Genomic DNA, 13,061 nt, shown 5'->3' with positions numbered 1-13,061 from the left:
GCCTTTTCTGCATCAATTGATAAGATCATGTGGTTTTTGTCTTTTGTTTTATTTATGTGATGGATTACATTAATGGTTTTTCTGATATTAAACCAGCCTTGCATACCTGGTATAAATCCCACTTGATCAGGGTGAATTATTTTTTTGATGTGTTGTTGGATTCTATTGGCTAGAATTTTGTTGAGGATTTTTGCATCAATGTTCATGAGGGATATAGGTCTATAATTTTCTTTTTTTGTAATGTCTTTACCTGGTTTTGGTATCAGGGAGATGGTGGTAGTATTCCGTCATTTTCTATGCTTTGGAATACCTTTAGTAGTAGTGGTGTTAACTCTTTTCTGAAAGTTTGGTAGAACTCTGCAGTGAAGCCGTCCGGGCCAGGGCTTTTTTTTGTTGGGAGTTTTTTGATTACCGTTTCAATCTCTTTTTTTGTTATGGGTCTATTTAGTTGTTCTACTTCTGAATGTGTTAGTTTAGGTAGGTAGTGTTTTTCCAGGAATTCATCCATTTCTTCTAGGTTTTCAAATTTGTTAGAGTACAATTTTTCATAATAATCTGAAATGATTCTTTTAATTTCATTTGGTTCTGTTGTGATGTGGCCCATCTCGTTTCTTATTTGGGTTATTTGTTTCCTTTCCTGTATTTCTTTAGTCAGTCTAGCCAATGGTCTATCAATTTTGTTAATTTTTTCAAAGAACCAGCTTTTGGCTTTGTTAATTCTTTCAATTGTTTTTCTGTTCTCTAATTCATTTAGTTCAGCTCTAATTTTTATTATTTGTTTTCTTCTGGTGCCTGATGGATTCTTTTGTTGCTCACTTTCTATTTGTTCAAGTTGTAGGGACAGTTCTCTGATTTTGGCTGTTTCTTCTTTTTGTATGTGTGCATTTATTGATATAAATTGGCCTCTGAGCACTGCTTTTGCTGTGTCCCAGAGGTTTTGATAGGAAGTATTTTCATTCTCATTGCTTTCTATGAATTTCCTTATTCCCTCCTTAATGTCTTCTATAACCCAGTCTTTTTTCAGAAGGCTGTTGTTCATTTTCCAAGTATTTGATTTCTTTTCCCTAGTTTTTCTGTTATTGATCTCTAGTTTTATTGCCTTGTGGTCTGAGAAGATGCTTTGTAATATTTTGATGTTTTGGACTCTGCAAAGGTTTGTTTTATGACCTAATATGTGGTCTATTCTAGAGAATGTTCCATGTGCGCTAGAAAAAAAAGTATATTTTGCAGCAGTTGGGTGGAGAGTTCTGTATAAGTCAATGAGGTCAAGTTGGTTGATTGTTGTAATTAGATCTTCCGTGTCTCTGTTGAGCTTCTTACTGGATGTCCTGTCCTTCTCCGAAAGTGGTGTGTTGAAGTCTCCTACTATAATTGTGGAGGTATCTATCTCGCTTTTCAATTCTGTTAAAATTTGATTTATGTATCTTGCAGCCCTGTCATTGGGTGCATAAATATTTAATATGGTTATGTCTTCCTGATCAATTGTCCCTTTTATCATTATATAGTATCCTTCTTTATCCTTTGTGGTGGATTTAAGTCTAAAGTCTATTTTGTCAGAAATTAATATTGCTACTCCTCTTCTTTTTTGCTTATTGTTTGCTTGATATACTTTTTTCCGTCCTTTGAGTTTTAGTTTGTTTGTGTCTCTAAGTCTAAGGTGTGTCTCTTGTAGGCAGCATATAGATGGATCATGTTTCTTTATCCAGTCTGTGACTCTCTGTCTCTTTATTGGTGCATTTAGTCCATTTACATTCAGGGTAATTATAGATAAAAAAGTTTTTAGTGCTGTCATTTTGATGCCTTTTTATGTGTGTTGTTCACAATTTCATTTTTCCACATACTTTTTTGTGCTGAGGCGTTTTTCTTAGTAAATTGTGAGATCCTCATTTTCATAGTGCTTGACTTTATGTTAGTTGAGTCGTTACGTTTTTCTTGGTTTTTATCTTGAGTTATACAGTTGTTATACCTTTTTGTGGTTACCTTATTGTTTACCCCTATTTTTCTAAGTAAAAACCTAACTTGTATTGTTCTATATCGCCTTGTATCACTCTCCCATATGGCAGTTCAATGCCTCCTGTATTTAGTCCCTCTTTTTGATTATTGTGATCTTTTACCTATTGACTTCCATGATTCCCTGTTATGTGTATTTTTTTTTTTAATTAATCTTAATTTGTTTTTGTGATTTCCCTATTTGAGTTGATATCAGGACGTTCTGTTTTGTGACCTTGTGTTGTGCTGATATCTGATATTATTGGTTTTCTGACCAATGTCCTTTAGTATTTCTTGTAGCTTTGGTTTGGTTTTTGCAAATTCTCTAAACTTGTGTTTGTCTATAAATATCTTAATTTCGCCTTCATATTTCAGAGAGAGTTTTGCTGGATATATGATCCTTGGCTGGCAGTTTTTCTCCTTCAGTATTCTGTATATGTCGTCCCATTCCCTTCTTGCCTGCATGGTTTCTGCTGAGTAGTCAGAACATATTCTTACTGATTCTCCCTTGAAGGAAACCTTTCTTTTCTCCCTGGCTGCTTTTAAAATTTTCTGTTTATCTTTGGTTTTGGTGAGTTTGATGATAATATGTCTTGGTGTTTTTCTTTTTCGATCAGTCTTAAATGGGGTTCGATGAGCATCTTGGATATATATCCTTTCGTCTTTCATGATGTCAGGGAAGTTTTCTGTCAGGAGTTCTTCAACTATTTTCTCTGTGTTTTCTGTCCCCCCTCCCTGTTCTGGGACTCCAATCACCCGCAGGTTATCCTTCTTGATAGAGTCCCACATGATTCTTAGGGTTTCTTCATTTTTTTAAATTCTTTTACCTGATTTTTTTTCAGCTATGTTGGTGTTGATTCCCTGGTCCTCCAGATGTCCCAGTCTGCATTCTAATTGCTCGAGTCTGCTCCTCTGACTTCCTAGTGCGTTGTCTAATTCTGTTATTTTATTGTTAATCTTTTGGATTTCTACATGTTGTCTCTCTATGGATTCTTGCAACTTAATAATTTTTCCAGTATGTTCTTGAATAATCTTTTTGAGTTCTTCAACAGTTTTATCAGTGTGTTCCTTGGCTTTTTCTGCAGTTATCCTAATTTCATTTGTGATATCATTAAGCATTCTGTAGATTAGTTTTTTATATTCTGTATCTGATAATTCCAAGATTGTATCTTCATTTGGGAAAGATTTTGATTCTTTTGTTTGGGGGGTTGGAGAAGCTGTCATGGTCTGCTTCTTTAAGTGGTTTGATATGGATTGTTGTCTCCGAGCCATCACTGGGAAACTAGTTTTTCCAGAAAATCAGCTAAAAAAAAATGCAGTCAGATCCCTATCAGAGTTCTCCCTCTGGCTCAGGCTATTCAGATGTTAATGAAGCCGCCTGGGGAGGGTGGGGGAGGGAACAGAGAGATAGGAGAGTAGCACCTCAGAATATAGCCAGAGTTGCTTGTCTTGCTTGGAATGACTATTATATCTGAGATTCCCGCGGGCGCGTCGCCTATGTGTGCTGGCTGTGTGGAGATTGCCCCCGGGGGGTCTGGCCCGCTGGAGTCACGGTCAGATCCTCTGCTTCCAGCCCCACGCCCAGCGTCGAGGCTCCCCTACTGGGACGGTGCACTCTTGACTCCAAAATCAGTCGCTGCCTCCCGGGGACTTCTCGTCCCTCCAGCCACGTGGCCCTGCCGCCCCCGAGAACCAGTTGGGCCTCCTCCCGGGCTTAGTTCAGATGGGTGGAGCAGGTCCCCGTGCTTGTGCCGTGACCGAGTGTCCCGGCTGGGACGCTGTTCTCCCCGCTCCAATACCAGCCGCTGCCTCCCAGGGACTTCTCCTACCGGCTGCGTCCCACGCCGCCCGCGCAACCCGGCTGGTCCCCTTCCCGGGGTTAGTTCAGGGAGGTGGAGCAACTCTCCGTGTTTATGGCGTACCTGCGTCCAGTCCAAATCCCTGCGGGACGGTTCCCCGGCTCGGACGCTGCTCTTTCTGCTCCAAGACCAGTCACTGCCTCCCAGGGACTTCTCCTACCGGCTGCGTCCCACGCTGCCCGTGGAACCGGCTGGTCCCCCTCCCGGGGTTAGTTCAGGGGGGTGGAGCCGCTCTCTGTGCTTGTGCCGTACCTGACTGGTACGCTGGCACCAGGCTCTGGAAACAATCGCTGCTTCCCCGTATTAGTTCGTTCTCCATCTCTAAATCTGTGTTTGTTGTTCAGGGTTCGTAGATTGTTATGTATGTGATCGATTCACTTGTTTTTCCGTGTCTTTGTTGTAAGAGGGATCCGAGGTAGCGTCTGCCTAGTCCGCCATCTTGGCTCCGCCCCCTCAATATACTTTTGCAGCCACTTTTGGATCATCTTCAGCAAAATTTTGGTTGCATGTGATATTCATGTTCTTTGATAATTTTTGCATTCTGTTGGATCACTTTTCTTGGAAATAGGCAATTATGGATCCCTTCCAGTCAGCTGGCCAGGTAGCTGTCTTCCAAATTTCGAGGCATAGGTGAGTGAGTACTTTTTTTTTTTTTTTTCCAGTCAGCTGGCCAGGTAGCTGTCTTCCAAATTTCTAGGCATAGGTGAGTGAGTACTTCCAGTGCTGCATCCTTTTGTTGAAACATCTCAAATGATATTCTGTCAATTCCTGGGGCCTTTTTTCTCCACAGTGCCTTCATTGCAGCTTGGACCTCTTCCTTAAGTATGAACGGTTCCTGATCATATGCTACCTCTTGAAATGGTTGAACGTTAAGCAGTTCTTTTTGGTATAAGGACTGTGTATTCCTTCAGTCTTCTTTTGGTGCTTCCTCATCATCGTTTAGTATTTTCCCCATAGAATTCTTCACTATTGCAACTCAAGGCTTAAATTTTTTCTTCAGTTCTTTCAGCTTGAGAAATGCTGAGCACCTTCTTCCCTTTTGGTTTTCTATCTCCAGCTCTTTACACATATCATTATAATACTGTCTTCTCCATCCGCCCTTTGAGATCTTCTGTTCAGTTCTTTAACTTCATCGTTTCTTCCCTTTGCTTTAGGTGGTCAGAGTTCAAGAGCAAGTTTCAGAGTCTTTTCTGACATCCATTTTGGTTTTCTCTTTCTTTCTTTTTTAATGACCTCTTGTTTTCTTCATGTATGATGTCCTTGATGTCATTCCACAGCTTTTCTGGTCTTCGGTCATTAGTGTTCAGTGCATCCAGTCTATTCTTGATATGGTTTCTAAATTCAGGTGGGATATATACAAGGTCGTACTTTGGCTCTCATGGTCTAGCTCTAGTTTCGTTCAGCTTCAGCTTGAACTTGCATATGAGCAGTTGATGGTCTGTTCAACAGTCAGTCCCTAGCCTTGTTTTAACTGATGATGTTGAGCTTTTCCATCATTTCTTTCCACAGATGTAGTCAATCTGATTCCTGTGTATTCCATCTGGCTGGGTCCACGTGTATAGTTGCCATTTATGTTGGTGGAAAAAGGTATTTGCAATGAGGAAATCGTTGATCTTGCAAAATTCTATTATGCACTGTCCGACATTATTTCTATCACCAAGGCCATATTTTCCAACTACTGATCCTTCTTTGTTTCCAACTTTCACATTCCCATCACCAGTAATTATCACTGCTTCCTGACTGCATGTTTGATCAATTTCAGACTACAGAAGCTGGTTTAAATCTTCAATTTCTTCATCTTTGGCCTTAGTGTTTGTACGTAAATTTGAATAATAGTCGTATTAACCTGTCTTCCTTGTAAGTGTGTAGATATTATCACTGAGAGCTTTGTACTTCAGGGTAGATCTTGACATGTTTGATTAGGTAATGTAAATTGTCTCAGTTGTCCCATCAAATATAATGTGATAAAACCTTATATTCAAAGGAGGTGTTTTTTATGGTTCTCATAAAGAAAAACGGAATTGTCAAAGTATACCCTTAGGAAGGCTATTCACTGTCACTACAACACCACCTTACTTGAATGTCTCCCAGCGTCAAGCTATATATGTTCCAAATCACTGAGCCAACTATTGCTGCTGTTGCTTATGGAACAGGCAAGAAGGCTGGTGCCAAAAGGAATGTTCTTGTTTAACCTACGAGATGGCACTTTCAGTGTGTCCATACTCGCTATTAAAATGGATCTTTTTTTTTTTTTTCAAGAACAGTCTGTAATAAGACATACCCACTAAGAAAAAAAAGATTTTGATGAGCACATGGTCATTCATTTCATTGGTCAGTTCAAGCTCAAGTATAAGGAGAACACGGTGAGAGAAAGAGGGTTGTCCACTACCTCTGTAACGTTTGTGAATGTGCAATGTGCATTCTCTTCCAGCACCCATGCCAGTGTGAGGTTGATTCCATCTATGGATAAGCCAACTTGTACACTTCCATTAGCTGTGCCCAATTCGAAAAACTGCTGAATTATTCTGTCGCACCCTGTATCCTGTGCAGGAAGCCCTGCATAATGCTAACCTAGATAAGTTGCAGATCCAAGATATTGTCATGGTGGGTTGCTTCCCACATATCCCAAGATTTAGAAAGTTCTGTTCTACTTGTTTAATGGCAAGAAGGTAAACAATAGCATGAAACCTGCATCATTTATGATGGAGGTTTGCAGGCATCTATTTTATCTGGAGATAAATTTGAAAATATTTAGAAGTTGCTGCTCTTGGGTGTCAGTCCTTTCCTGTTGTTATTGAATCTGCAGATGAATTCACGACTGTTGTTATCAAGTTTAGAATTGCCTTTCCCACCAAATAGACTTCATTCTGAGCACACCAAGGTGAACAAACAATGACCAAGGATAATGACCTGCTAAGCAAGTTTGAGCTCCCAGGCATCCCTCCTGCATTCCATGGCATTCCTTAGATTGAAGGCACCTTGATATTGATGCCAGCGGCATCCCCAAGTGTCTGTAAACAAAACAGGCAAAGGGAATAAGATGGCAGTGACCAGAAACAAAAGCCAGGAAGCAAAAGTAGGAGGTCGAAGATGAGGATCTGACAGCAAGAGATGTTCAGGAACTCCTTCAGATCCCACCCATTAAACCTGAATGCCACTGTGGAAGGCAAGACACTTCTCAAGGTAGCATCAATAATGAGAACACACAGAAAATTTTAGGCAAATCAGCTAATTTTATTGAAAAGAAACATTTGAGCATCAACAGAGGAGGCTGACAAAGATTAGAAACCCTGTGGTAGGCTAAAAAATGGCCCCCCAAAAAATCCATGTCCTAATCCTTACCCAACCCAACCCATTGCCACTGAGTTGACTCTGACTCATAGTGACCCTATAGGACAGAGTAGGACTGCCTCATAGGGTTTCCAAAGAACTGCTGGTGGATTTGAACTGCCAACCTTTTCGTTAGCAGCCATAGCACTTAACCACTGTACCACCAGGCCTCCTAATCCCTGGAACCGGTGAATGTCACCATATCTGGCAAAAAAAGGTCTTTGCAGGTATGATTAAAATTAAGAATCTTGAGATGGGGATATTGTCCTGGATTATCTGAGTGCAATTACATGTATTCTTATAAGAGAGAGGCAGAGGGAGACTTGACACACACAGACGAGAAGCAATGTGAAGACAGAGCAGAGAGATTTGAAAACATTGGCCTTGGGGATTGGAGTGACGCAGCCACAAGCCAAGGAATGCCAGCAGCCACCAAAAACTAGACGAGACAAGGAACAGATTCTCCATTTGAGCCTCCAGAGGGAGCATGGCCCTAACTACTCCTTGATTTCATCTTAGTAATACTGATTCCAGACTTCTGGCCTCCAGTACTGTGAGAGAAGAAATTTTTGTTGTTTTTAGCCACGAAGTTTGTGGAGATTTGTTACAGCGGCCACAGGAGACTAATGTAGAGCCCATCATTACATCGTATTACATCAGAATGCCAGGAATATGCTCCTGGGGACTTCTCCCTCCCTCTGGAGGTGCTTCTTCTGGATCCACCAATGAAGAGGCTGACAGAGCAGACCAGAGTGGAAAGCAGGGCACATTGTACAGTCTCACTAGTTGAAGGACCCAGATTTGTGGCATGTCGATTCAATGGCAGTTTTAAAAAAAAATCTTGAGATTCTATATGGATATATTGACAGGGATACCGACAACTCGGTTGTGTGTACTTTTATCAGTACAGGTAACAGCTGGAAATGTAGTTCACATGCTGAAAAGTAAAGTGTGTGTGTGTATATAGAGAGAGACTTCATCTGCATTTTTAACAGTGAATTTCTTCAGTGTAGAGCTCTGATAAAGTATCTGTTCATATCCTTTGAAACTCATAATGATGCAGAGATAAAGAAAAAAGGGTTGCTCTTGATTGTGCTGCTGAGAGCAGGTTAGTCCTTCAGCTGTGAAGAGACGCAGTTCAAGGGTCTTCTGCTAACTACCCCCCACCTTTCAGCTCACCTTTGTCATAGGACACTGGACTCTTGTTCCACTTGGCCATGGCTTATAGGCAGTGCAGATGCTAGAACCCACCATTAAAGACTGTGTTTCAGTGTGTAGTTTAAAGAGTACCCTAGTTGATTCTGAAATGGTGGACAAGGGATGTATTTTCAGAAACACTGATAGCGCTTGTCAGAGTTCTAACAAGCAAAGTGAATTACTTATTTTCAAAATTGTCAGAAGAGACAAACAGAAGCATGTTTTAAAATAGAAATAGGGCCTTCTATGTCCCACTTGAGAACAACTCTCTACAACCTTTTCAGTATAGATTTGGGAATAGAAGTTTCTCTTTGTCTCTGTTGTTGAAGTAAGACCACATTTACTATTTTCATTTATTTGCTTCCCTCATTTGGCCCAAACCAAGGCAATCCAAGGACACAGTTTGAATTTCTTTTTAGAGACTACTTTCCCACACAGGGAGCTTACTTGTAACTTGATTAAGACTTCACCTTACGTGTTAGTATGTAACTGAGTGTAAGCCGAGTGAAGGGTATGTGGGTGTTCATTATATTATTCCATTTACTTGTGTATGTTTGGAATTCTTCATTGTAAAAACGTTTTTAAAAATCTAATGAGAGGAAAGAGCTAAGCAAACAGGTGTAGTGAGGGCTAGCTGAACGGTAGCAAACTTCTCTGGGTGTGAAGTATTGGCAACACAGCCTGCTTTCAAGAGTAAGAGCTTCTTCTCTCCTGGTGTCCTGCCTGTCTGGCTTTTCTTAACACCTCTCCCAGAAGTTGGGAAACTGTAGCAGCTATTTCATAGTATGAAGTAGAAATGGTGCCCAGCGTTTTGAAAGTATGACTCAGTTTGGCACTTTGGAGATTTCATCTTAAAGATAGTGAGACTTTTCTGCCACCTCTAAATGTTGGTTATTTGGCCCACCACTATGCTGTGTTGTGAATACCTAGCAGTGGGAGTATTTTTCAGATATAACTGATACACATTAAAGCCTAATTGTGTAGGAAAGGGGCGTCAGAAAAAATTATAAGGCATCTAAAATACAATTTGTTTTCTCATTGGGGCTATGTCACAGCGCCAAATGACATTCTAAACAAGAGTCATGATTTCATCAGTCGATAACGTAGCCATGCAAAATAGCATCACTGTATACTTACATATGAAATTTCAAAACATTTGAAGAAGTCTTTGTCTTTGTTTTAATATCTTCAAGTTAAAAACACTCTAGTGTCTCAGTGAGTGCTGCCATTTTACTGTAACTTCCCAGCAGGAAACCGTGTCTGCTGACATAGTTTGTGATAACGGAAGTGGTGCCCACCTAGCGAAAGCATGAAAAAGGCTAGCGGCCTTAACAGTTGTTTTAAGGTAAGCTCTGCTACTAACTAGTAGGAAGTGTATATTTTATTAGACTGAAATTCAGTTGACAAAGTATTCTTAAAAATACTGTTTATATTTAAAGAAAACAAACAAACAAAAAAAACTGTACAAGTCCCCATCTTTTCCTGTGCATTCATCTCAGAGAAGATGTTGTTAGTACCATCAAGTTGGTTCCAACTCATAGCATCTCAGCATACAACAGAATGAAACACTGCCCAGTCCTGTGCCATCCTCACAATCGTTGTTGTGTCTGAGTGCATTGTTGTAGCCACTGTGTCAGTCTGTCTCATCCAGCGTCTTCCTCTTTTTCACTGACCCTCTACCAAATATGTTGTCCTTCTCCAGGGACTTAGCCCTCCTGATAACTTGTCCACAGTACAGGAGACAAGGTGTCGCCATCCTCGCTTCTAAAGAGCATTCTGGCTGTACATCTTCGAAGACAGTTTTGTTTGTTCTTCTGGCAGTCCATGGTATAGTCAGTATTGCTGGCCATGTTGTTTGCCAGCACCATAATTCAAAGGTGTCAATTCATCTTTGTTCTTCCTAATTCATTGTCCAGTTTTTGCATGCATACGAGGCAGTTAAAAATACCATGGCTTGGGTCAGGTGCCCTTTAACCCTCAAAGTGACATCTTTGCTTTTTAACACTTGAAGGTCTTTTGCAGCAGATTTGGCCCCTGCAACACGTTGTTTGATTTCCTGACTGCTGCTCCTGTGGGCCATTGATTATGAATCCAAGTAAAATGAAATCCTTGACAATTACAGTATTTTCTCTCTTTATCAGGATGGTGCTTATTGGTCCAGTTGTGATGATTTTTGCTTTCTTTATGTTGAGGTATAATCCAAACTGAAGGCTGTAGTCTTTGATCTTCATCTGTTGAAGTGCTTCAAGTCATCTTCACTTTCAACAAGCAGAGTTGTGTTACGTGCATATCCTAGGTTGTTAATGAGTCTTCCTCCAGTCCTGATGCTGCACTCTTCATATAGTTCAGCTTCTTGGATTATTTGCTCAGCATACAGATTGAATAAGCATGGTGAAAGGATACAACCCTGATGCACATCTTTTCCTAATTTTAAACCACGGAGTATCCCCTTGCTCTGTTTGAATGACTGCCTTATGGTCTATGTACAGGTTCCTCATGAGCACAAATCCCAGTGTCTGGAATTCCCATTCGTCGCAATGTTACCCATAATTTGCTATGATCCACACACTCAAATACCTTTGCATAGTCAGTAAAACACAGGTAAACATCCTTCTGGTATTCTCTGCTTTCGGCCAGGATCCATCTGACATCAGCAGTGATATCCCTTGTTCCTTTCCTCTTCTAAATCCAGTTTGAATCTCTAGCAGTTCCCTGTCAATATACTGCTACAGCCATTTTTCAGTTATCTTCAGCAAAATTTTACTTGCATGTGGTATTAGTGATACTGTTCAATAATTTTCTAATTCTTTTGGATCACCTTTTCTTTGGAATGGGCACAAATATGGATCTGTTCCAGTCAGTTGGCTAGGTAGCTGTCTTCCAGATTTCTTGGAATAGACAAATGAGCACCTCCAGTGCTGCATCCATTTGTTGAAACATGTCAGTTGGTATTCTGTCAATTCCTGGAGCTTTGTTTTTTGCCAGTGCCTCCAGTGCAGCTTGAAATTCTACCTTCAGTGCCATCAGTTCCTGATCAGACTTCCTTCTGAAATAGTTAATCATCGACCAAATCATTTTAGCACAGTGACTCTGTGTATTCCTTCCATCTTCTTTTGATGCTTAATGCATCATTCAATATTTTGCCTATAGAATACTTCGATATTGTAGAGGCTTGAATTTTTCCTTCACTTCTTTCCGTTTGAGAAATGCCCAGCGTGTTCCTTCCTTTTGGTTTTTTTACTCCAGGTCTTTGCACATTTCATTATAATACTTTGCTGTGTCTTCTCCAGCCACCCTTTGAAATCTTCTGTTCAGCTTTTTTACTTCATTTCTTCCACTTCACTTTGGCATTAGTGGTTTGTGCGTAAATTTGAATAATAGTTGTATTAACTGGTCTTCCTTATAAGTGTGTGGATATTATCCTATTACTAACAGTGTTGTACTTCAGGATAGATCTTGTACTTTTTGACAATGAATGCAATGCCATTTCTCTTCAATTTGTCATTCCTGGAATAGTAGGCCATATGATTATCCAATTCAGAATGGCCAATACCAGTCCATTTCAGCTCACTAATGCCTAGGATATAGATCTTTACATGTTCCCTTTCATTGTGACAACTTTGGATTTTCCTAGATTCATACTTCGTTTGTTCCACATTCCAGTTATTAATGGACGTTTGCAGCTGTTTTTTCTCATTTTGAATCATGCCATATCAGCAAATGAAGGTCCTGAAAGCCTTACTCCATCCACTTCATTGAGGATGACTCTACTTTGAATAGGCAGCTCTTCCCCAGTCGTACTTTGAGTGCCTTCCAACCTGAGGGGCTCATCTTCCAGCACTGTATCAGACAGTGTTCCACTGCTGTTCATAAGGTTTTCACTGGCCTTTTTTTTTTTTTTTTTTGGTTTCAGAAGTAGATCTCCAGATCCTTCTTCTTAGTCTGGTTTAGTGTAGAGGCTCCACTGAAACCTGTCCACCATGGATGACCATGGAATACCAGTGGCATAGCTTCCAGCATCGCAGCCATATGCAAGCCACCACAGTATGACAAACTAACAGACAAGTATCGAAGTAGGTCCCCTAAATTTATCTGAAAAATGCCTAAGATCCCAGCTTCCTAATATAGGGTCTGTGAGGGATTCAGAGAAAGCCATCTGAACCTCCATTTTCTCAATTATTAAAGTAGCCTTACAGGATCTTACTTCTTCCCCTTTGGATGAACGTATTGATATCTGGAAGTATTAAGAATGGGTATAATTTTGAAATATTAATAAATAATGAGCAGCACTTTACAATTGATTTCCTGGCGGAAAGCCGTTGGAAGATTCTGAGGTTTAGATGAAATGAGCCAGCAAGGCATCATGTTTTAAAATTATATTTAAAGCAAGATCAGAAGATACTCTCAAGCTGATTTTGTATTTGTAAAATTTCAGCAACTTTTATGTAGTTATACTTCATCTTTCACCATATTCTGCTGTGCCTGAAGAACCAGAATGAGCACTGTCTTTTGCAGATGTTTAGATTAGATTTTCAGGGAAGTCATATATCTTCCCTCTAAGATATAATTTGATGGTATTTTAAAAGTAAGATACAGAATAAGTGAAGCATTTGGTTAATGTGTGTTTAAGTCAGGCATCTGTTTTGGGTCCAGAATAGTTCGTTACTGCTCAAATTTGACTTCCCT

The 13,061-nt window shown here is 40.2% G+C and overlaps 1 protein-coding gene across 6 annotated transcripts in view; it reads left to right on the top strand.

The window, feature by feature from the left end:
• The window catches only part of PDSS1 (decaprenyl diphosphate synthase subunit 1), a 76,197-nt gene that overhangs the window by 32,241 nt on the left and 30,895 nt on the right, over positions 1-13,061 (top strand). Inside the window, exon 1 of one of the 6 annotated variants that reach the window (XM_049881808.1) lies at positions 9,641-9,720. The exons of the other annotated variants lie outside the window; for them this stretch is intronic. The gene's annotated coding sequence lies outside the window, so the exon portion shown is untranslated. Of the gene's footprint in view, positions 1-9,640; positions 9,721-13,061 lie in introns of those variants that run through there. 6 annotated transcript variants of the gene reach the window in all.

This window comes from Elephas maximus, chromosome 4 (assembly GCF_024166365.1).
Source record: "Elephas maximus indicus isolate mEleMax1 chromosome 4, mEleMax1 primary haplotype, whole genome shotgun sequence".
NCBI lineage: Eukaryota > Metazoa > Chordata > Mammalia > Proboscidea > Elephantidae > Elephas > Elephas maximus.
This window is presented reverse-complemented; position numbering and strand designations above follow the sequence as displayed.